The 25,933-nt window shown below is 38.2% G+C and overlaps 1 protein-coding gene and 1 pseudogene across 15 annotated transcripts in view; one reads left to right on the forward strand and one right to left on the reverse strand.

The window, feature by feature from the left end:
- The first annotated feature begins 7,731 nt into the window (after positions 1–7,731).
- The window catches only part of Rgs6 (regulator of G protein signaling 6), a 596,709-nt gene continuing 578,507 nt past the window's right edge, over positions 7,732–25,933 (forward strand). For 3 of the 15 annotated variants that reach the window (XM_087195070.1, XM_004837268.4, XM_087195072.1), the window contains exon 1: positions 8,139–8,634. The gene's annotated coding sequence lies outside the window, so the exon portion shown is untranslated. The other 12 variants (XM_013067441.3, XM_087195077.1, XM_004837274.4 and 9 more) reach the window with 10 other exon arrangements.
- LOC110346716 (large ribosomal subunit protein eL31 pseudogene) lies at positions 19,133–19,903 on the reverse strand (annotated as a pseudogene).

Below are 25,933 nucleotides of genomic sequence, written 5' to 3' on the forward strand. Positions count from 1 at the left end.
AATTGAGTTGTTTTCTTACTATTGAGTTCCTTGTACGTTGTTCATTTTAGCTTCTTTTTAGACACATGATTTATAAGTATTTTCTCTCATTTCATAGGGTGTTTCCTTATTCTTTACATTATTTATTTTATTGTACAGAAGCTTTTTAGTTTGATGTAGTCTTCACTTTAGTGTTTTTGCTTTTGTTGCTCGGTTTTTGTTGTGGTATCTAAAAAAATTATTGTGTAGGCCAGTGTCAAAGTTTTTCTCCTATGCCTTCCTCCAGGAGTTTTATGGTTTCAGACCTAAAGTTTAGGTTTTTCATCTATTTTGAGTCAATTAATGTATATTGTAAGAAAAGCATCCAATTTCATAGTTTTGGATATAGTTATCAGTTTTCTCAAAATCATTTTTTGAAGTTTTTTTTTTAGCAATTGTGTTTACTTGGTGCCCTTATCAAAAATTAGTTGACTAGGGGCAGAGGTGGTGAGCCGCGCAGGTGCAGCAACCCCCCACCCCACCCCGTGGAACTGAGAAGATACATAAACAAGCCTCAAAAACAGACTTCCAGATCACCTAAAGCAACCCCAAAGGGAAACGAGATGGAACATTCTGATACTCAACCACCTGGACTCCCTGAACTGGCAACAAAAGAGGATCTGGAAAAAATGAAATCAGAAATAATTTCTCAGATAACAGCAATGATTGGGCCCATAGTGCAAGACATGATTAATAAATCTAGAGAGGACACAGATTAAAAAAATAGAGGAGCTGAGGAACATGATGGAATCCCAACATAGGAAACAAATGAAATCCATAAAACAGATCCAAACATATTTCCAAGAGATTAAAAACTTCATTGAAAGTCTACGCAGCAGAATTAACCAATGTGCGGACAGAATTTCAGATATAAAAGATAACATTGCAATTAGTGACCAGGAAAACAAAAATTGCTTTAAAATTGTAAGGGACCACAAGGAAGCAATCCAGCAGCTGCTAGATGATGCAAAGAAGAATAACATAAGACAGATTGCAGTCAATGAAGAAACAGGAAAGACTGCAGATGACATAAAAAAACTGTTCACAGAAGTGATAGCAGAAAACTTCCCAAGGAGGGGAAAAGAACTTGACATACAGATAAGTGAGGCATACAGGACTCCAACTAGCCTTGATCAAAAACAATCTACACATATACATACACATATAATTGTTAGGATTCCAGAAACCCAACAGAAGAACAAAATTCTACAAGCAGTGAGAGAAAAGAAGCAAATCACATACAAAGGAAAGCCCATCAGAATCACAGCAGACTTCTCAACGCAAACCCTCAAGGCAAGAAGAGCTTGGAGTGATGTATTTCTAGCCCTAAAGGAAAACAGCCTCCAACTCAGACTGATGTACCCCAAAAAACTATCTTTCAAAATTGATGGAGAAATAAAATACTTTCATGATAAAGAGCACGTAAGGAACTTCATGACTACCAAACTGGCACTCCAAAAAATTTTAGACAACACCCTAGGAAAAGACAATGAGGATCACAACTCCAGGAATCCCAGCAGAATGAATCCATTGGGCGTGACAAATTAAACACAAAGGGGGAGAATCCAACAAAAAGAAAAAGTCATGACAAGGCTTTTAAAACTTTTGACTTCATCTCCCTAATGAGTGTATAATTCAATCTTGTTATTGTACTGATTAATATTTTTCTGATTCTAGTGTTGCACATCTTTCCTTGTGCTGTACTGGTTATCATCTTCTTGAGTTTACTTTTTAATTGGATTGTCTGTTAATGAATGAGCTGTAAGAGTTCTTTATATATTCTGGTCATAGTTTACATGCATTGTAAATATGCTCTTTTTAAGGAGTACTTTTCATTTTAATGATGTCATGTAAAGTTCTAAATTTTGATGGAATCTCATTTATCAATGTTTTTCTTTTATAATCATGTTTTTTATATCCTAGGAAGTTCTTGCCTATCCGAAATTCATAAACATTTTCCCTTATAATTTCTTCTTAAAGTTTTATAGTTTTAGTCTTTCATATTTAGGTTCATAGATCCTTTCAAGTTATTTTTATGTATGGAAATAAAAGGTTGAGGTTAATTTTTTTATATGGATACCAGGTGTTCTAGTGCTATTTGCTGAAAATAATATCTTTTCCTCTGCTCTTGAATTGAGTTTATATTCTATAAAATGTTAATGTTAAATAATCTTTCAAAACTCAGTGGACCATATATGTGTGGTTCTATTTCTAGATTCTGTGTTTTATTCCAGTGATCTATATGTATTTCCTTACACCAACACTGCCTTGATTACTGTAGCTTTAGAGGAAGTCTTAAAATTAGGTACTAAACATCTTTCAACACTTTTTTTTCCTTTTCTTTTTTACTTTTCTAGGTCCTTTGTACTCCTACATAAATTTTAAAATTCAATATCCAACTCTTCATTTATAGCAAGTATACATAGACCTGAACTTTTATATATACCTTGTGTTTTCTAATCCTGCTAAATTCAAATACGAATTTTAGGGGCTCCTAGAGATTTCTTAGTATTTTCTCTGTAGATGATCATTTCATCTACATATAAAGATTTTGCTTCTACTTTGCCAATCCTATCCTAATTGTGTCATTTTATTGCCAGACTATTTTGGTTTAAGCCTATGTTTCAAGGTTTAATAGATGAAGAGTAGGCATATCTGCCCTTGTTCCTCACCTTAGTGAGAAAGCATTGTGTCTTCTCCATTCATACAAGGCATTTTTGCTGGAAGCATGGAGTACATGTCTTTGATCTGTTGAGAAGATTCTGTTCTACTTCTAGTCTCCTGATAGCTTTTACCATGAACAGCTGTAGAATTTAGTTAGATACTTTTTCTCCAACTAGTGACAGGATCATATGGCTTTTTCCTTTCCTCTGTTAAAATGATGACTTTTGGGGGTGGATCTTCCAATGCTGAACCAACATTGCCATCCTTATAATAAAACCACTTTCTACATACTGCCAGATCTGACTTCTAATAGTTTGTTTTGTTAAACAAATTTCTATCTATGTTCATACTTTTTTCTTCTATTATATTTATCCAGTTTTAGGATAAGCAGAATGTTGATTTCCTAAAATGAGGGGAGAAGTGTTCCTTTTTTTTGTGCTTTAAATGTTTGATATAATTTATCAGTTAAAATGTATATGAGCCTGTTGTTATATAGGTAGGTTTTCAAGCTAGGAATGTACTTTCTTTAATAGGTGCTATTCAAATTTTATATTTCCTCCAGAGTTACTTTCTTTAATTTGTCTTCTGAGGTACTTCTTAGAAGCTGTCAAATTTATTTCAAAACAGATTTTTGTAATATGCTTTCTATATTCTTTTAAATTCTGTAAAATCTGTGGTAATGTCTCCTAGATCTTTTTTTTTTGGTGCCAGGGGATTGAACTGGGGTCCTTGTGCTTGCACAGCAGGTGGTGAAAACATGAGCTAAATCCCCGGCCCCTCCCAGATCTTGATATTGTAATTTTAAAAATGTATAATTGATATTGTGTAATAGGAAGTAAAGGTCTAAAGGAGCAGGGGAAATGGGAGGGGTAGGGGAAAGGAAAGAAGGGAAAAGAAAAAAATACGAGAAAAGGAAAAAAATGGAAACAAAGTCTTTGCAAATAGGGAAGGGTGGAGGGGGTGAAGGGAGGGCAGGGGAAGGGGAAAAAAATAAGAACCAAGATACTCATGTAATGGTACAAGATCCCAATGATGAATGTAACTGTATTGTATACCTAAAATGTACCAATAAACTTAATGGGGAAAAAAATTAGTTGAGTATATTTACTAGCTTTATTTCTGGGTTTTCTATTCTATTCTATTAGTCCATATGTTAGTTTTTATGCCAGGACCATACTGATTTGATGACTATATTTACAAGAAAATTTACATGGAAAAATCATTTGTAGTTCTTTAAAACCAACGATGATCTATTGTAAAAACAAATCAATAAAACAATTCTATTTATGATGGCATCAAAAATAATAACATATTTGGGAATAAATTTAACTTAGAGGGTGAAAGTTCTATGCACTGAAATTTATAAAACGTCAATGAAAGAAAATAAAGAAAGTACCAATTAACGGAAAGATATCTTGTATTCATGGATTGGAAGAATTAATAGTATTAAAGTGTCCATGGTACCCAAAGCAATTTGCAGATTTAATACAATCACTGTCAAAATTTCAATGGCATTTTTCACAGAAATAGAAAATAAATTCTAAAGTTCATACAGAACCACAAGAAGCCTCCAGATAGCCAGCACCATCTTTTTTTTGCGGGGGGGGGTACCTGGGATTGAACTTCTGTCCTTGCACTTGCGCAGCAGGTGACAAAATCACTGAGCTAAATCCCCGGCCCACCAATACCATCTTGAGAAAGAAAAACAAGGTTAGAGTATTATATTTCATTTGAAATTATATTACAAATTTCATTTTTATGTTCTTTAGAATATCAACGTGGAGTTAGCAAGCACAGACTTGAAAGAGGGCCAAAAATATTGTCTCAGATGAGCTTTGGTTCTTAAAACCCACAAAAGGACATAAATTAATTAAAATATGGTTCTCCTTAAGAAGAAAGCTTTGTCATGTTTTACAGAGGGCATTATGCTTTCAATTTTACTGCCTAGATTTTTGGCTTCCATCTAGGTTTTTGACTGACATATTTGACTCAATAAGAGCTCTCTTTTTTTGAAGTACATTTCTTCTCTTCTAACAAAACATGCCTGTAACTTACTATGATCAACCATGGGAATCCTAGCACCTAGCAGGACAGAGACAAAGGTAGGGTTGAGGAACAGATCATCTGCCTCTTCTTTGACAATTCTGTGTACAAGATCCTTGGATTCAGTGCTATAAAATTGGATCTAGGAAGCACCTAAATGAAAGAAGTTGGTCCAAACCATGTTAAATAGCATTCCATGGTTATTTTGGGCCTTGCATAACTTTCTAAAAGCTTGTTATTTTTGATGTAAATTTTTGCCCATGTGTATTGGTTGTACGTGTACATATTACTTCATCCTGACTATTAAGCTTGGGATTTGTGAATATGCATTTCATTGTGACATAACATGACTTTCACTAGGTGTGGTGATAAATGCCTATAATCCCAGAACTCTGGGAGGGTAAGGGAGGAGAATCACAAGTTCGAGCCCAGCATAGGCAACTTAGAGATTTAGCAAGACCCTAATTCAAAATACAATTAAAAGTAAAAGGGGGGGGGGATTGGCCCTAGGTTCAATCCCCACAACTGATAAAAAAAATTACTTCTGAATCTCAAAACTTAACTACTTTAGCCCACTTTGGTAAATCTACTGCCAGACACATTGGTTTTCAAAATCATACATTATGTTAATTATGGAAACAGAAAAAAATTCCACTTTACACAATAATTCACTAGCTTGCCATAGAACTTTCTTGAGAACAAGATTATACAATTAATAATAAAAGAAATACTGGAACATTCTATGCACGAAGCCCCCCACAGGCTGTGGTTCACAAGTTTTTGTTCAAAAGTAAATTTCCAGGTCCCATCACTAGAAATTTGGACTTAGCTGGTCTGGGGTAGAGCTCAAGAATCTTTATGGCTAAGTTTTCAAGAGGTAAACTCCTCTCCCACCATGATACAGATGCTATGGTCTATGAGTCACCTTTTCAGTGTAGACATTTTTCTAAAGAATTTATTAGGACAATTTTTTTTCTTGCAAAACTTAACAAGAGGCAAAACCAACCCAGAATCTTTTTTGCTTTTATTGCCAAAATGCAAAGAACACAATCATTAGGTCTCAGATAAAGACTAAAGAGTGAGGGAAAGAAACCGTGTAGGTTTAAGGAAAAGTAACATCAGTTGTCAAATGTCACAAATGTACTTCTAGGGAAATGGGCCATGGTACCCAAGTTTATTATGCTCACTAAATCCACTGCCATATAACCACGCTCCAAAGGGATGAACACACACAGTATTTTCACCTTTGCCTGTCAATGCAGTCATTAAAACTAAATTGCCAAGTCATATCCTCTTCTGTTTAGTGTGTCACCCAGTTCCAGAGCTTCACCAGGACCAATTCCATCACACACTTTCCTGAAGCATCCCATCTGTTAATGAAGAATCAAAAGATTCAGAATTTTGCCTATAAATATATTTTATTCTATACTTTAGATGAGTAGTATACAGCATGCCCTTAAGAAATAATTGTTGGGTGGATGAATGAAATTACATTATTATATATATTCACAAAGTTGTAGATCAAGTCCTATTTTCAGAACAGCTGTCAGCAAGTTGATTCTTAAAAGAAATCCGTGCTGAACACTTGAAAAGTTTTTAATTTTTTTGGTAAAAACAAAGTATAGGGAAATTACAAAAGTGGTTCAAAGAGCTCCCTTTTATCATTCATTCAGATGTTAACATTTTGAACCACCTGAGAATAAGTTGCAAATGTAATGCCCCCGTGTGAGTCAGTTTTCCCTTGCTGTGACAAAATATCTAAGAAAAAGCAATTTAAAAGGAAGAAAGACTTCTGTTGGCTCATGGTTTCAGTCCATGTTATGTGATTCATGTCTTTGGACCTGTGACAGCACATTACATCATGGTATGGTGGGGTGGGCTGACTTTTTGCCTCATGGCTCAGAGAGAGAGAGAGAGAGAGAGAGAGAGAGAGAGAGAGAGAGAGAGAGAGAGGTCAGGGTCCTAGTATCCCAGTATCCTCTTCAAGGGGAGCCTCCAGTGGCCTAGTTTCCTTCCACTAGGCCCCAGCTCTTAAATGTTCCACCACTTCCTAATAGCGCCACAGGTTGGAGCCATGCCTTCAACACATGGCCTTTGGGGCACATTCCAGAGCCAAACTATAGAGCCCCCTCTACCCCTTCCTATTTCAATGTGTACTTCCTACAACAAAGACACTCTCCTATATGACTAGAATACAGTGTGTACTTTAGGAAATAATATGGATTTAATTTAATCCCTCTAATCTATAGAATCTCTTGAAATTGCTTTGATTATGCCAATTTAATGCCATTTATAGGTAGGTCTTGGACCTCATTTAATATTACTTGGTGCATTTAGCCTTCCTTGTAGTCTCTTTCAATCTACTTTCATAGTCCTGACATTTAATACTATTTACTTAAATTCCTCTCAATGTGCATTTGTCTGGTGTTGTTTCCTTACATATTTAGGTATAAGAAATGGTGACAAAAGATGTAATTTGGGAAGAAAACTTTAAATTTCAGCCTCTCCACTCACCAGGATAAAGAGAATCCAGTTGAATCTCTCCTTAAAGACATTTAATCCTTAAAAGCATTTAGGTAATTAGGAGGTCCTCTGCTCCCCCACCCGATGACATAATAAGTTAAAGAATTTATTCTTGGTATTGACAGCATGGACAATGCAAACAAATCCCATGGCTACCATCCTATACCAACACTCTTGTCAAGTCGCCATCCCCAGCATCCTAAATTTTTAAGCATCAAAGACCAAAACTCCCACATTAAAGAACGTGGTTAGGTTAAGTTATCCTGTCTCACTTGTCTTTAACTTTTTTCTTCTTTCCCGAAGAGTGTTTGTGTATTTTTTCTCGAAAGTTCTTTGGTGGTGTTTTGAGATAAGAACAATCACAAAACACTTCAAACACAGGGTGTGGTGAAAATGTTGACTAAAAATGACGAGGTTTGTAACTATTGCTGACGATCACAGCGGCCTATTTTAATTTAGAGGGCGCCAGTTGCACGTCAGAGAGGGATTCAGAAGCTACCGGGCACACCGCCCAGGGCCAGGAATCTCTAAGATCACCTTGACGCCACTAAAGTTTCCGTACCAGGCCCAGTTTAGAACTGACGAGAGGAGCCTCCTCCTGGTCGAGCCAGTCTTTCAGATTTCGCGGCTGCTACTACAGTGCCAGGAATTCCAAATTTTCTCTTTCTGGAGGCAAAACCCGGTCTGCATCTGGCGCGGCCCTGGGGACAGGTGAGCCGGGCAGCGGCGCCCTTGGGACAAGCTCAGGTACCTTGGCCCCTTTCAGCCCCGAGCGGGTCGCTGGCCAGGTGCTGGCGCCCAGGTGCGCCGGGAGCGGGGCTGCAGCTCCGCTCCGCACCCGACAGTGGGCGCCGCTGCAGCAGCTCACGGGCCGCGGTGCGGGGCGGCTTCGCGAGTTGGGGCAGCTCCTCGCGCTCGGCCCTGCTCGGCGGTGAGAGCTCCGCCCGGGGGCCGGGGGCCTCCAGCTGCCGGGGCCCGCGGGCGCCGAAGGGGCGGACCGACCTCCCCTCAGCCCGCCGGCGGGAACGGCAGAGGCCGGCGACCGGCGAGCGCCCGGGAGCGCGGAGAGCAAGGCCGGCCGGAGCGCGCAGGAAGACACCGAGCGCCCCGCGCCCTCGCCCCGGCACCATGCGACCCGCCGCGCTACCTCGCGGGCCCGGGGCTTCGGGGTCCGCTCGCTGAGCCCCTACGCTCGCCGCGTTGGAAACTCAGAAAAGAGGCGGCGCCACGTTGGAGAGCGGCGCGGAGCCTGACTAGACTTCCTCTCCGCCCCCAAGCCGGTCCCGGTTCCCTGGGCTCCACTAGCTTTGTCATGAACCTGGCGCGAGCTTGTCTTTAGGGGAAATTCGGCAGCCGGAGAGTCAGAGCAATTTTTTGGTTGCTAAGGTAATTGTAGTTGTGACGGAAAATGGGGAAGAAACTAATGTGGGGAAGGACAGTTTGCAAAGGCACGGCCCCACCCCCGGTCTCTGTGTTGGTGTGGGTGCTGCTGGTCCGTTTCGGTGGTGACAGGTGCCGGTGTGTGCCTGCAGTTTGGGACCATGGAAGACGAGCTTACATAAGTGGTTAGGCGAGCTGGCGTGAGGACTTGTGTGGGACGGGTGCAGGTCTGCATATAAATCATGTTCCTGCTTTCTGGGTGTGAGGCGCTCACCAGCCGGGACGAGGGAGCAGAGCGGAGGTGCTTCCAAGGCACTTCGGAGTCCTCCGATTTTGTGGTCTCAGGTAGGGCAGATACCTCAAAAGCAGACATTCAGGAACTTTTTCTCCGAATAAGCTCGTCCATTTGTGGTTTGGAAGGAAAGAGAGCGAATCTCCGTGGTGAGGTGTGGAGGGCTGGGGCCTCCGGTGAGGTCTGTTATTTGGGAGCTGCAGTAGGAAAGTAAGCCGCAGGTATTCGCTCGTAGGGCAGATAAACTACGCGTGGAGACCCTGTTTACACACACTTGCGGCCTACCTTAAGAGTGGCCCAGAAAATTTAATTTTGCTCAGAATGAAAGCTGCTGCATATTTTTGGCTGTTAATTTGATAGAGTAGGCGCATTATTTTCTTTCGTTGAGACTAGCGGCATTCCTATGCTATATATTGAAGATAATTTGAGGCTTCTGTTGGCTTGAAATTGTTCCCTTAGCATTTTTATCAATGTTTGGGGGTTGGATCTTCAGGTAAGCTCTGACCAATACTTTTTAGAAGTCCCATAGTCAAACTGCAGAAACAATCAGGATGAGGTAAAACCAAACAGTGATCCTTTTTTTTCTCTAGAGGAGATGAGAAATAGAAGAATTAGAACTGGACTTGTAAGGATCAGAATGTTGCTAGGGAATAGGCTATAATTCTCTCTGTGTGTGGTTTGTCAAAAATTGTTACACTGAAATGACACCAATTCAGCTTAATATGTTGTCAACAAGGCTCTTGTAGAACAGTTTCACAGGCAGATGGGAAATTATACGGAATGGGAACTGGGATGTTGGTGAGAAACTTCCTGTGAGTTGTATATCTTTATTCTTAATTTAGTGATTTTGTAATGGGTGTAGAAAACTGAAGGAAATTGGAGACTTTTCGGAGAGACACCTTCTTAAACTCTTTCATGCTGAACCAGGAAAGCCAAGATGATAAATTCTTTCTGATTTCTCTGACAGTATTAGTAAGGTAGATTGTTGTGTGAATATGGTGATCTCAAGTACTATAACATATATAGAGTCTATTCCCAATAACTCATCCTTTCCAGAAAGAAGCTGCAAATTCTAGAAACATTAGCTATTGTGAGGTATTTTGGTGATGGAGATACCTACTGATGTTTCCTTTTCCACATTCATTTCATTGGCTCTTAACTGTACTTCCTGTTTCCTTTAAGAAATTTCAATTAACATTCACTGAATTTATACTGCTGATAACTTCAGTAAAACAACGCTGATTTTTCTTTGAAGCATTTTGTCTCATCAAGTGAAACATCAAACAATGTTTTTGTGGCAGAAATGTTTCTTTAAATGAGATTTATTTATTTATTTATTTTTGATTTATGGAATAAGATATCCAACATAAATATCTGAGCAAATATTTCTTGAGAAAGAAAAAATTTAAGGATATTTTGGGCAATATAATTTACCAATAATTTGGAATGTCTTATTGTCCCACAAGGACAAAATTTTGGAGAGAAAGTAGGATCATTTTGTATCTCACCTCTCTGACCTTCTCCCATGCATTTTATCCCCAGAACTCCTAAGACTTTGCCTGGAATTGCTAAACATTCCATTTTGTGCCAAGGGTTAAACATCAGGAAGATACGAGTAAGGAGATGGGTGTCACATAAATGTTTTTCAAAAGGGATGCTCTCAGAGATTTCAATCCTGGGATTAAGTTTTCCTTTAGCTTCACAGTTAGCTTGTCTTAATTCTTAGTGCTTTGAACCTAGGAATGCATTTAACCTCTTCATTTTCAGGGCCAGCTGGAAGGAACATATTTACTGTATTTCATTTTCATTGTAACATATGGCATGACATAAATAATTACTATACAAACTGTCCTGCTGCATGCAAAGGAATAGAAATATACAATAAACTTTCGTGTTGAGTGATATAAAATTTCTTTAAAAAGTTTTACTGCTTTTCCCGATTAGAAAAGTAATATTTAGTTATTGGGGAAAAAAATCAAGAAAATACAAAGAAAAAAAGAGAAAGATTATCTGTAATCCTCCACAGATGGTGAATTACTATGAACATTTCTTCAAACTACATTCTTCCAGAAATTATTCCAGTCACATCTTCAGTATATCCGTTCCCCCTTTCTCTATCTCTAATCTTATAAAGAGCACTAGGATATTTTTTAAAGGTTTGGGTTATTACTGCTAGTTTACTGGGTGATTTTGATCAGTTTTAAATTTTTGTTAGTGATCTTTATTTTCATAGAGAGCTGGTTGTCTCTTTGTCAGTTCTTGGAAAACTAATGTTTGTCGTTGGGCTGGCAATACATGGGGTTCCCTCATCTGACATAGGCAGTACAGCACCAGAAAAGCAACAGAAAGAAATTGAGCCATTTGGGGTCAGAGACCTGAGTTCTGCGGAGTGCAGTTTCTCTTTCAGCTTCTCATGTGGCCTTTGGCCACTGGGCCTTTGTTTCCTTGAAAGACAAATAATATTTTCAGATTTAGCTCAGTAAACTCATGGCATATGTGTTGCTTTGACATTTGATAAGGATGATCTTCTTTTGAAGAGGGCTTATGCAAACAGACAGCTGGGGTTCACCCCCAGAGTTTCTGATTCAGAAAGCCTGCAGTGAGGCCTGAGAATTTACATTTCTAACAAATCCACAGGTGATGCTGACTGTGCCAGTCTGGCAACCACATGAGAACTACAGGATAAGCTCCTTGGGTCTTTGGGGCCAAAAACACTCTGCCTCCACCCTGACCCCAGTATCCAGCAATGCATCTGCCAGTAGGTGTTCAGGAAATGTTGGTTCAATCAATATCAGTTATCTTCATAGGGAGAAAACTTTCCAAATAGATCAAGCGAATAACCAGGCAGAATTTGGGACCATGAAGTCTGTAATAAGAATAATTATCAGTCATAAAACATAGTTTTTCTCACTGCAAGCAAAGCACAAATGCTTATGAGTAGGCAGTTAAAATGAACATTAAACAGTGAGTTATGTTAAAAATTACTAGGAATATCTGTTTAAGACATTGCAGACCATGAAGCTTACCAAATGCTTCATAGGTACTTCTCTGAGACCAGTAAGAGTCATTTCATTTTCTACATGCAGTTGGCTCTGGCTCTCCGTGGGTTCTGCATCTGCTCATTCAATCAACTGCAGATAAAAATATTCAGAAAAAATTGCATTTGTGCTGAATATGCACAAATTTACTCCTGTCATTATTAAACAATATAATAAACTATTTATGTAACACTTACGTTGTATTAGTTATTGTAAGTAAGATAGAGATAATGTATAAGAAAAAATGTTCAAAGGTTGTATCCAAATACGATGCCATTTTATATAAGGGACTTGAGCATCCAGGATTTTGATGGCTGTGGGTGACCTGGAACTAATCCACTGTGGATACCAAAGGATGACTGTTTCAAAAAAGGGCAGGGAATATTTGCTAATTACCCCAATTACCAAAGCAGCAAATAAAGCAAGCATTGATGCCCCTGTTGTCTAACTCCCCTCCAAAAGGCATAATAATATTCACTACAGCACCATGACCATTCCGTGAGATAGGTTCCCGTTTTATGGCTGAAGAAACTAATCTCAGACAAATGAATCTGTATGAATCCACAAAGCTAGTAAGTGGCAGCATCAGAAATCAGACCCAGGCCTGCCTGATACCAAAGAAAAGCGTTCTTTACCCCTTCCTCCCACTCACATTGAGTAAGTATATTTGATAGCTTGGGGATTCCAGCAGGCTGAAACACCTCATTTAGAATTTTTGATCATCTTTAAATTATTACTTTTTGGATCATTTTCTTCTACTTACATATTAGAAATGTAGGGTACAGTGAACACTCATTTTTTAAGTATGGCAACCCTAAAAATATGTAAATACTTGACTGTGAACAAATAAGATGCTTCTTTAAGGGTGGCAATTAAAATGAGTTTTATAATTAAATGAGTTGTCTGGGCTTCTCTAAATTATTTGGTGAAACCATCAAAGGATATTTTCACATGGTGGTTTTTCCTTAGTCACTAGTATCTGCTCTCAGGAGGATATTATCTTGCCCAAGTGGAAGCATATATTATACAATATGCCGAGAGCAGGGCTATTGCATGACCTTCAGCTATTGGTAGAATCCTTTGGAGATACCCAAGTTACTTGTGTTTCACTCATTTGATCTGGCTACCCCTATCATTTGCTCTAAAAGTAGCATCACAAATATCTAGAAACTATTCATTGCTTCTCAACCCCAAGTTTCTCATCTGTAAAATAAGAATAAAAATCCTACCTCCCTCTTGAATATGTGTGGCCGTGAGGGCATAGCATTGTATATAGAGGACAGGGAGTGGGATGTAAGAGCTTGAGATGATAGAGCCATCATGATGCAGTATCAGTTTTCTAATAATTTTGACAATGAATCTGTCCGGAAATAGATATATCAAGGTCTGGTTCCTTTTCCCCCTCTTTTTCTTGAGGACCTGCTCTTTCAGTCTAGCATTGGAGGAACTCCCAAGTCCCTTCAAGAATCCTGCCCCATACTTCTAACACTAGGATCTGAAGGGACTTGCAGAAAGCAAGTGGCCAGACATCTAAGTGGGAGAGTGCAGAGTGGGGTAGGTCTCCTTTGTGGTAACCAGAGATACTTCCATGAGCCTAAACGGTGGTTTATCACCAGGATGAGAGGCAAAACAAGGAGAATGCTGCAACAGCAATATGTGTGGGCAAGCATGGACCTGGATGCACGTTGTGAGTGATTGTAACCTTTATTCTTAGGGCTTGCTTGATTTTACCTGGCTAAATCCACTTCAGATCCATAATATGATGAGATCCTCATTTTGGTTTGTAATTGTAGATGAATGTTTGTCTCCTTCATTGGACTGGAGTCTGTTTGCCCGGATTTTTACTTTTTTTTTGGGGGGGGGCTTAATTTTATCTCCATCTCTAGCACAGAGCCACACACATAGTAAATGCTTGATAAAAATTGGTTCTCTAAACAAAAAAATTATCCAGCCTAGAAAGCTGTAGATCTGTTACAATGGTCTAATTATGGTCTGATCTTACAGAATAACAACCAGCATCTATAGAGCTTTTTTGTAGATTAAAGCCCTTAACAGAAGTTAGGAGGTATTGTACCCATTTTATAGGTGAGGAAAATGAAGCTGAAAAAGAAGTTCAGCCCCTTGCCCTAGATGAGTGGTGGGAACTTATGGCATCTGCACCACAGCAAGCTGTTTGTATAATTGAAAGCTCTAAAAGGTTCACCTCCATCACTGCTCTAGATCAAGGAGTTACTTGATCTTGAAGAAAGAAACATTTAAACTTGGATCTTATCTGGCCCCAAAGTCCTGAGTTTCTCTGATAAACCACAAAGTGGGAAATAAACAAAGATCTCCATCCTTGAGATAATTTCAGTCATTTTGGAGAGGTGATAGAAATAAATAGAAAGTTAACAATAAGGGATGTTAAGTGACTGTTTAGGAAAGGATGCATGGAGTTTTATTTCAGGTTTAGTAGCAAATAGATAATGGAGACAGGAAGTACAATGGAGTTCAGTTTAGAGGGAGAACATATCAGATCTGGAAGAGGAGGGCTTTGGAAAATAGGAAGAAATTTCATAGGTGAGTAGAGAGAGAACAAGATTTTTTAGGTGAGAAGTGTAAATAAGAAGTGTAGATTGAATTAATTATTTTTTACTTATAGAGTGAAAACTAAATACTAATACAATGAGCTAGAGTAGTAGTAAAGTTTGTGCCTGGCATGTGTGAGGCTCTGGGTTCAATTCCCAGCATGCATGTGTACACACACACACACACACACACGCCCCAAGAAAGAGAACAACAAAAAGAACTCATGTAAAATCTTCATAATCAAAGTCATCTCAGATGACTCTAGCTGAAATGGTAACTCCTACCCCTACACTGCACTTTATTGTCTTACCAATTCTATTTTTCAGCTCTATTGTTCTTCATAGCTTTATTGCCATGACATTGCAGTATATGTCTTCATTTATATATTGCCTGTCTCCTTCCACTAGAATACTCATTCTAGGAGAACAGGAACTGTTTTATTCCCTGTTATAACTTCAGCATCTGTTGCAAATTCTGTTTTCTACTAATTAAGAATGATTTGTACAACGAGTGAAGGATGAAAAGCACTAGGAAATGGGTTGTAAACTCAAGCACATAATAGGACCAGTTAGGTAAAGCAAATGAGGGAAGCAAGTGGGGTTTCTTTCACAAGGGTAACTTACATTGTATTTTTCTTTAAACCATGCTTTGTTTGTGTTAAACATACAGATTTTTACTCCTGGAAAGAAATATATGTACACTCATTTTTTTCTTGGAGCATGGGGCCCTCTGACCCCTTTTTGTAGAGATATGGGTACACAATAACCCTTCTTGTTTCTAAAAAGCGAAAGAGTCACCCATGTGTGATGATAAATGGCATCTGGCGCTAGCACTCAAGGTTGGGAAGGCATTGAGGACAGGCGAGGACTGTGTTAAGGAAAAGGATATGTGCTGTTTAGAAAGTACTATTGTCAAATTTTTAATCATTAACTATTCCAATTAGAAAAGCATGACGTAGATCTGTACTACCCAACCCAAAAGAAACACTTGTTTGAGTTGGTTGTGTTTTATCTGTTTGTGATCTCTTTCTCTCTTTCTCAAAAGAAAAAAGACAACCACTTTAAAAAATATCCAGTGTATTTTCCCTTAAACTGCTACATAAGTGCTACTTGTTCAGATTCCAAACCAAGCAGGAAGATGTCACTATTTTGCTGACCATACATCCTAATACAATGACTGATTCAGCAGTGGGTCAAAATAGAAAGGATGCATTCACAAAGAATAAATTTATTGATTATATTTTAGGATTTTTAAGGGAAGGCACTTTCATTTTCAGTACAACAGGTAGTTTGGGAGCCTGGCTGCTGGTTTCTGCCCAAAGACAAGGAGATGTGACACAAAACAAAGCAGATTAACACTATTGATCTGCATTCTTGCCAGTTGCATAATGGGGCTGGGAAATTGTGTTTGCTTTGAGAACATTACTGAAACAGTCTACCTGGAAACAATCTCAAGAGTGAATAGTCAGCTTTTCACTGGGTTGTGGGGGTGCCCTAGCCCAGGGTACAGTTGGCCTACAGAATCTGCTGCTCTTTGCCAGTCTTTGTTCTGCCTGTCTGCATCAGACAGTAAGGCTCACAATCAAAGTCCCCTTTCTAGATGATAATCATTCAGATATGAATCTGTATTCAAGAAACTTATAATTTTGTTGGAGGAAAAAAGACAGGAAAACGGGATGTCAGAAGCAAGGCACAATGAAATGGAATTGGGGGAACCTTCCCGCTGAGAGCTTTCAGTGAAGGGGTTGAGTGGATGAATTGGACCTTGGAAGACTGAGAGACTTGAGGCCTCAGGGATGGGACCAGGGGACAGGGTGGCAAGCTTGTGCCTGAGGCATTCGATGTAAATAAAAGGATAGAGGTGACAAAGTGCAGAGTGTGCAGAGAATACTTAACACCCTCTACTGAGAGCCAGGTCCTTAAACATCCTTAAACATCCTTCTGGCAGGAGAAATCTGCCTTGATGAGCTTATGTGAAACCTTAAATGAAAATGGGGGTAGGGGAATCTCAGGTGGAGGCAAAATTGTTTAATAAATATTTGTTATGTTTCTTGAAGTTAAAATGAGAAAAATAAAGCAGTGTTGGTAATAAAGGTCTGCCCCAACAAATCCTGGTTACTTCTTACTGTTCTCCAGGATCTCTCTCCCTGCAGTGAAATATCTGCAAGTGGTTTTGGTTTATTACAGTCAACAAACAGTCCCCAGGCCCTGGGCATTTTCCTCTGCCATGTCAGGTTCTGTCCAAATGTTCAGTGCCTTTCAGACTTTCAGACCAAGAAGCACTGACCAGCAACCTCTAGGTCTCCCTGTGACTCAAGGGTAGAGTAGGTAAGCCTGTGGATGAGCTTTATTTAACTTACTTGGCATGGCTAATTAGGAAGTTCTTAGATATCTCACCCCAATTCAGAGAGTATTTAGCATCATGCCAAAGCATATACTGTCAACTCCAGGTTTTTATTTTGGCGTCCTTTAGTTTTCAAGAGCTTCTCTACAAAAACTATTTTCCCTGCCTGCCATCTGCAATACAGGCCCTCTCTCCCACTTTAAAAAATATCTGGTTTTGAGTCCCAGTTTTTTATATTTTCTAATGTTCCTTAACAGGAATGACCAGTTGGTTATCAGCAGTGTGTTTGAAAATAGACTGAGCTAAGTTGAATTTTGCTTATTGAGAATTCTTGGCTAAGGAAAGTTTTCTGTAGTTGAGATTGGCCATGTTGTTGGGTATATGAAGATGAAAAATGATAGATAAGACTAGAAATGCAAGTTGTGGGCCAGTCTATAGAGAGACTTGAATGCCATGAATAGATGACAATGGTGATGATAATGATGGTGATTCGGGACTCTCTTGAATGCAAGACCCCCCCACCCCAACCAAAAAAAAAAAAATATATATATATATATATCTGACAACATCCCAACTGAGCTTAAGCAAAATCCAAATATTTTAAGCAAAAAATAAATTTATGACCTTATATCTGAGAACTCAGGCCTGGCAGGATCCAGACACTTAAATGACACTTAGCTTCTTTATTTCTTTTCTCTATGATACTAAAGAAAAAGCAGATGGTCACTAATGTCCCTACCCTTATATCCTTTCTACACAGCCATCTCCCTGGGAAAAGGTCCCCTTTCTTCTGTTGTCCTTATTTCTGTCTCAGGGAAGGACTTGGGTCCTGATTAGTCCTACCACTAGGTTGGTCCAGTTTGTATGTCCAGGGATAAGGCACCCTGTCCAGGACAGGTCATAGGCCATCCTTCTTTACCAGAAGACCATTTTATAGGAGAAGATAGTAGGTAACCAGAAACAGCAGTTCCCTTAGTCTTCTAAATTAGAATGAAGGATCTTGGATTTTATTTGCTGGACAATATAAAGTTATTAAGGGCAAAGGCAGAGAATCTCAGCCACTGTGAGGAGTTCCATGGAAGACTTTCCAACTCTTGGAAGATATTGCAAAGCATTCCTTTCATTGTTGGTATCAGTTTCATTTTTATTTCTCTCATTCAATAATTATTGCTTTTTGTCTATGGCTAGTGCAGTAAGGGGTGAGTACATGTAGTGGTGACAGACAATGACCTTTGGCTCCTTCCCCATCCCTGCAAGCACAACCCTGCCATTATATCACCTTTTACACTGCTATACATGTATGGACAGCTCAAGTGCCACTTTGAGGTTCAGAGATGCTGTACCCTTCTCCCAGATCTGCATTTAGTTTTACTTTTCTTTTTTAAACATGGAATTCTATCAAAGTATAAAATATTTAAGAAAATACACAAATTGCTCCTCAGTAGGTTGCCAAACAGTAAACATATTCATGTTATTTCTCCCAGATCAAGTATTAGAATATTATTACCTTTCTCCCCAAACTATTCCATGTATCCTCCCAGTAAGTACATACCCCTACTTCCTCAGGAATTAACCTTTAACTTATGTCTAATATTGTAGCTTTCTTATATTTTGAAATATTTCAAATATAAATTTTTATAAGTACCTATATGTATGTACTCTTTCTGGCCTCTTTGGAGGGGGTGGGGCAGAGGATACTGGGGATTGAATCCAGGCCCTTTACACTGAGTTACATCCCCAGGCCTTTTTATTTTATTTATTTTGATATATGGTCTCACCAAATCACTAAGTTGCCCAGGCTGGGGTTGAAATTGGGCTCCTCCTGCTTCAGCCTCCCAAAGTGCTGGGATTATAGTGTGGCCACCCACCTGGCTTTTTTTGTTTTTTGTTTTTGTTTTTTTTGGCACTGGGGATCAAACTCAGGTCCTTGTGCTTGCGCTTCAGATGGCAAAACCACTGAGCTAAATCCCCATCCCCATTTCTAGGTTCTTTTGCACAACACTGAGAGATTCATGTTGTGATATATAGCAATAGTTTATTAATTTTTATTGATGTATAGCATTCTTTGTGATATTTCACAGATACTTATTCATCTACCATGATGGACATTTGGGACATTTCCATTTTAGGTGTATTGTGAAGAATGCTGCTACAAAAAATTTTCTGTGCATTTTGTGATACAAATATGAATGCATTTCTGTCTGGTATATGCTGGTATCTAAAACTGGATTTCCAGATCATGGAGTATGCATATTAGATTTAATAGATTCTTAAAAGAATTTTCCTAAGTGGTTGTACCAATTTACATTTCTATCATCACTTTATGAGTTAGTTTTTGTTTTCCATATTATTGACAAGACTTTTGGGATTGTCAAACTTGAATTTTAGACATTCTGTGTGTATGCTATGGTATCTCATAGTTTCAGTTTGCATTTCTCTAGTGACCAATGTGACTTTTAAATATTTTTGTCATTTCTAATAACTTTATTTGATATCAGAAGTTAATTCTTAACTACAGTTTTTGTAGATTTTTGAAAGTGGTAATAGGGACATAGGTTACTAAAGTGAAGAGCTTGTTTGGTGGCTCTTCATTCTCATATTTTTCATACAAATGCACAGGGATATGATATGAGACATTTCTTATTCCTCTGGTCTAGATGCCATTGTTGAGCCTTGTTTTGATGCACACATTTAGATTCCAGATCTCTTTGAGTGAACTAGGGGCACACTTGTTGAAGCCCACTCCAAGGATGTGCTTATTAATGGAGTGTTTTCAGGCACCACCTCCTTGATGGCAGAATGGCCCTTCCTTTGACCTCCTTTCTTTGTGGGACCCATTCTGCTGAACCCAGGTTGGAAAGGAAGAGTGCAATGGTTTCTTTTTTGATTTTCATTTGTCTTTTGTAGTGCTTGTTCAAGTTTGTTGCTTGTTTTTCTATTGAGTTGTCTATCTTGTAGAGTTTAGGATTCTTTCTCCCTCTTACTTTCTCCCTTTGCCTGCCCTTCCTCCCTTCCTCCCTTCCTCCCTTCCTCCCTTCCTCCCTTCCTTCCTTCCTTGCTGGGGATTGAACTTGGAGCCATGTGTATGCTAGGCAAGCCCAGGATTCTTATTAAAAAAAATTTCAAATGCTTTTACCCATTATACAAATTAAAAATACTTTTCCTATCTGTGGCTTTCTTTTCAGGCTCTCTCTTAATGAATAGGATATTTTACTTTAAATATAATCCAATTTATCAATCTCTTTTATAGTTATTATTTTCTGTGCCTGCTTAAAACATTTTTGCCTACCACAAGAAGCTCTATTATTTTGCTTTTTATCTTTATATAAAATATCCACCTGGGTTTGATTTTAGCCTATGGAATGAGCAAAAAAAGTATCTGTGTTTATTTTGCTTTCCATATGGATATTCTATAAACTCAGCACTACTTATTGAAAAACTTTTCTACTGTTCTGAAAGGTCACTTTGTTATCAGTTGGGTGATCATATATATCTATGTCTGTCTCTGTGCTTTCTAGTCTGTCCCATTTTCTGTTCATCTATCAATGCTAGTACCACACTGTCTTAATTACGTGAGCTTTATAATAAGTCTTGATATCTAGTAATGGTAGCCCCCAGCTTTGTTCTTATTTAAGAATATCCTGGTTATTCTTAGCCATTTGCATTATGTATAGATTTTAAAATCAGCCTTTAATGAAATTTTAAGATTTCATTAAATCTCTAGCCCAGACTGGGAATAAATTAATGTCATTAGCTGTTTTGACTATTTCAATCCATTATAAGATTATACCTCCATTTATTTATATCTTTCATTTTATTAGTGTTTTTTTTATCCCTTCTGGGTTGTAAGAGCATTATACGCCTTTTTAAAGATGCATTTCTAGTATTTGAAGTTATTTGTCTCAATTATAAATTCTAGCTTTAACAACATATTTTCTGATAATTTATTGCTGACATGTAGAAATATTATTGAGTTCTACATATTGACCTTGCATGTAGCGACTTTGCTAAATTCACTTCTTAATTCTGGTAGTTTTGTGTAGATTTTTATGGCCATTCCATGTACATAATTAAAACAATTTTTACTTTTTTTCCTAATCACTGTGACTTTTATTTCTTTTTCTTAACTATTGCATTGGCTAGGACTTCTAAAATAATAGTGAGTAGAAGTGGTGATAGTGGGCATTCTTGTCTTATTTCTAATCTCAGTAGCAAAGTTTCACTACTAGATAGTACAGTTGTTGTGTTTTGCAAATTTCCTTTATCAGAGTAAGTAAGTTCCCTAACATTCAAAAATTTCTAGGACTGTCTTATGATCAGATGTTAAATTTGATTAAATGCCTTAAAGCAATAGTTAAACATTATGTTAGGCTCACCCTTTTACTCCTTTTTTTCTTTTGGGTCTTGGTCTCTTCTGCCTTCATTGCCTTGGGAGCCTTTCCTTTTACATTTTATCCTGCTTCTCTAGTTGTTCTTGAAGATTGCTCTGTTACAAGGTAGAGCCTTATTATAGGAAGTGGTATATTCTAATTGTACTATTCTGTCTTCCATCTACATGATATGAGTAAAAAAGTAAAACAGATTCCCAGGAACCTATTCAGTTCTTATTTTTTTGACTGATATTGCTTCTGGCTAGGGAGCTTTATGAGTAGATTTTTTTTTAAGTTTTGCTATCTCAAGAAAAAAAGCCTATTGCTGCTGTGTATGCATTACAGAGTCATAGAAGGGATGCACTCTATATTACATTTAAATGCTTAGTTTTAAGATATAAGCATAATAATTTTGCTGTTCTTAAAATAGGAAAGAAGCAATAAAATCCTAAGGCATAAAGCTGACATTCTTTAAGGGAAAAAAAGCCAATAAGAATGCTTTTCTGGCCGGGGATTTAGCTCAGTGGTTCTGTCGCCTGCCTTGCAAGCGCAATGACCCGAGTTCAATCCCCGGTACCAAAAAAAAAGAAGAATGCTGTTCTTCTTGGGGTCCCTGGGAACATGTCATCTTCTTCATCACTTAGTCACCCTCTTCTTGTGTGTAAATTTGGCAGAGCTTCTCTGTCACTCCCACTTTTTCTCTAGCAGTCATACACTCTTTCATGTGAAATAAGAGAATAATAAAATATTACTTCTGCAGGCCCTACAGTGAATAGTATTAGAAATAGTAATCTTAGAACTCATAACAAAATGTAAAAGAAGAAGCATTTGAGATCTTAAGTCTCAAACTCTCATGCTGTCTCTGTCACTAATCAGTAGGTGACATTAAACTACAACTCAGTGTAAAGTTCTTGGGTTTGTTTCTCGGGCAGGAAAATGTTTTGTGTTAAGGACATATAATCTTTGTTGCAACATCTCAACTCTACTGTTGTGCTACAAAAGCCAGAGAAAATAAACAAATGGGTATTTATTTATAAGACTTTATGGACACAAATTCAAATTTCCTATGAATTTCATGTGTCACAGAATATTCTTCTTTCAACTTTTTTCAGCCATTTAAACATGTAAAAATCATTCCTGCACACAGACTATAAGGAAACAGGCAGCAGACTAGAGCTGTCCGATGAGCTCTAGTGTATTGACCTTTGGGCTAGTTCAGTGGTGGGGAACCTATGGTACCTGTGGCCACAGCAGGCTGTTTGCATCATTGAAAGCTCTAAATTACTGGGCTAGTTGAATATGTAGGGCTATTTTAGAGCTTTGCATTAGGTACTGATATGCTAGTCTAAAAAATTTGTTTTTAAAAAAAATTCCATGAACATTATCCAGAAGGATCTATTTCTTTCTTTTAGATCAATTAAGAATAAGAAATATAACAGATTTTTTATTTATCTTCATTTCTTTTCTGAGACTTGTTCTTTCTTTTTATAGATCCAAGTTTTTTACTTACATAATTTTTCTCTGGTTGAATTTCTTTTAGCATTTCTTGCATGGCAGGTCTGCTGGTGATGAAGTTGCTCAATTTTTGCTTTTTTGAGAAAGTCCTTATTTTTCTTCCAATTCTGAAAGAGAATTTCAGTAGACAAGGAATTCTTAGTGGCAGTTTGTTTCTTTTTTCTTTCATTTTAAGTAATCTACTCTACTGTGGTGTGTATAGTGCCTTATGAGAAGTGTTGTATAATTCTTATCCTTGTTCTTCTATGAGTAAGTTCCTGCCTGCTTTCAGGATATTCTCTTTGTCTTTGGCATTCTGTAGTTTGGATATGATGTGTGTAAGAGTAATTTTTCTTGTTTGGGTATTTATCCTGATTAGTGTTTTCCGATCTTTCCTGTTCTGTGGTTTGTCGTATGTCATTAATTTTGAAAAGCTCTGTCATTATTGCTTCAATTATTTCTTCTACTCCTTTCTCCCGGAATTCTGATTACTCTTAGCTTCCACCTTTTGATATTGTTCTACAGTTCTTGAATGTCTTATTTTTTCTTAATTCTCTCATTTAATTTGAGAGTTTTCAATTGACTGTCAAGCTTGCTGATTCTTTTTTGGTCATTTTTAAATGGCTGATAAACACACAGAAAGCACTCATTATTTGTTACAGTATATTGAGTTTTAGCATTTACTTTAAAAAATATTTTTGGGTTTTTTTAAATAAAAAAGTTCCTGTCTCTCCAGTTTTATTTCCATTTACAGTACTTTTTGTATTAGAACCCTTAACATTTTAAATCATAGTTATTTAAATTTTTTTTCTGTTAATGACATAAGTGATTCCACCATTGGGTCATATCTGAAGCTGATTCTTAATGCTTATCTCTTCAGAATGTCTTTCTTTGCCTTTAAGCATGCCTTACAGGTTTTTGTTGAAAGCCGTACTTGATGTGTTTCATAATGGGAATTGAGGTGAATAGGCCTTTAGTGTGAGGTTTTATTTAGTCTGGCAGGAAGTTACTATGTTTAATATTTGCTCTAGTTGTAGATGCTAGAAGCTTCAAATTCTGCTATCATCTTTGTTTTTGTCTCCTCTTTTGACTTTACGTTTCCCTAAGTACTCTTCCTTTTTTTTTTTTGGTACTGGGGATCGGACTGGGGACCTTGCGCTTTCGAGGCCGTCGCCGGAACCACTGAGCTAAATCGCCAGAAGCACTGAGCTAAACCCTCGGCCCTTAAGTACTCTGCTTTAGGGAGTTTGTGTCTTAGAGGACTTTTAGTTGTGACCTGTTGTTATATTGGAGCCTTGTTTGTGTGCTCATCTGGTATAAGTGAGCAGGAATATTCCATAGCCATCTTTAAGAAAAAAATGGAAGAACTTCCCTTTGGTTAGTGCAGTAACACTTTCCCTTTCCCCTGTGAGAGAAAGAAAGATAGAGAACACGGTGACTATAATGAGGATATCTGAAGACCAGGGGCTTGTCTTCTTGTGACTTCCATTACTTTAGGGAATTTTGAAATAAGCCCATCAGCTGAGACTAGTGTTAAATTTGGGCAAGAAAAAGATCAGGTAGTCAATTAAGAAAGGGAGAAAATACATTTGATAGGAAAACATTTTAGGTTTGGTAGGTAATGTTGCCTGCTCATTTAAAGTTTGTGGTCATGAATTTAAAATAGAGCTAGTCAAGTTGGTGCTTTTGATTTCCTCTCCACCCCAAAGTGTTCATCTGTTTGAATGTGAACTTGGAGTTGGTGGACATTTGGGTTCCATTAGTGACAGTATTTTGCCAGGACAGTATGCCGAAAGAAGGAGGTGCAGGAGTAGAAGATATATGCAAAGGAGTCATTATGATCATGGAGCCACTGAGTGAAGAAAGTGAAGACAGAACGGGGAGTAGCAAGGCATAGTAAAAATCATTGTAGTTTCCTTTCTTGTTACCAGTTTAGACTGGAGAGGTTCCCTTGAGATTCGGGCAGCTCAAAGAAGAGATGCAGAGTCATGGAAATGTCTCAACATGCCTTTTTCTCAGCTGCTCAGTTTAGCCATGCACTTGTGGCAATCCTCAGGCCCTTAGCCTACCTGCTCATCCAGCTACATATAGGGATTTACATGATAGTGACTATGTGCCAGAATTAGCCTCAATTATATTGGTTATTAAAGTGAGACCCACAAAGTGCTCCTGTGTCAAAATCTTGCTGACTTGGACTTAATGTCCATTGGAAATCACACCCCTGCCCCAAACCATAGTGCAGCTATCTTGGCCTTCATTTTCCCCTACATTTGCATGGAACAAATGTCTAAATTTGAAGACTGTTTGTAGTGACTGTAGAGTAAATGAGCTGGAAAGAGGGAAGGTGGCAGAAAGGGGCATAAATCTTGTCTTAGGATTTGAGGTAGAAGACTCAATGGTGATGACAAAGTTCAGGATGTGACCATGTGAGATGGTGGCAGAAGAGGAAACTAGGGATGGGGAAGAAAACCTTTGAGAGTTAGAAGCTGGAGTTTTCAGACAATGAAACCACTTAAGTAGGAAGAAGAGGAACAACAGCCAGCAATGAGAATGGGTAGAAAGTGGCATAGCCAGATAATTTGAGTCTCACAATAGCAGGGATTTGGGTAGGAAGTAAGGAGGAAAGTCATTTCAGGCAGCAAAGGAGAGCCAAGAGCATGCTTCCCTTACTTCTTGGTCTTGAGATATATGGGGGTGTGGGATCCAGAACAGTATGGAGAGCAGAGTCTTGGAGGAGGCTGCCTGGGTGGATCTGGATTTCCAGCAGCAACTACAGTGACTTCAGCTACAGGACCAGGGCCAAGCATGTCCTGTTATCTATTGAACTTGGTGCTTCTCTGTCCTAGCCTAGTTTTTAGAATCTTTGTTTACCATAGGGAATGCAAGATATTTTTCTTCATAAGAAGTTTTGGTAGACTGATTTGTTTAGGCAGTGATGTAGCTGTAGCAATTTAGAGAGGATTGCATTTATTTATACGTCTTAAGGTCATATTGGTATGGAGAAGTTAACTTCATTGATAAACTAGGAAGTAGGATGAAGGAAATATGGATTAGTTGAGGACCTACTATGTACTAAGTTTTGTGTTAAATAGTTGCTGCAGTTTCATTGGAGATTAAAAGGGAGATATTGGAAAGATTGTGGGCACTGGATTTAGTCCTGAGTTGGAATTTTCAGTGTTTTGGCTATTTGTACTACTTTG

Source organism: Heterocephalus glaber, unplaced genomic scaffold (assembly GCF_053883595.1).
Source record: "Heterocephalus glaber isolate CG9 unplaced genomic scaffold, H.glaber_assembly_v1.0 deba00001608, whole genome shotgun sequence".
Lineage (NCBI taxonomy): Eukaryota > Metazoa > Chordata > Mammalia > Rodentia > Bathyergidae > Heterocephalus > Heterocephalus glaber.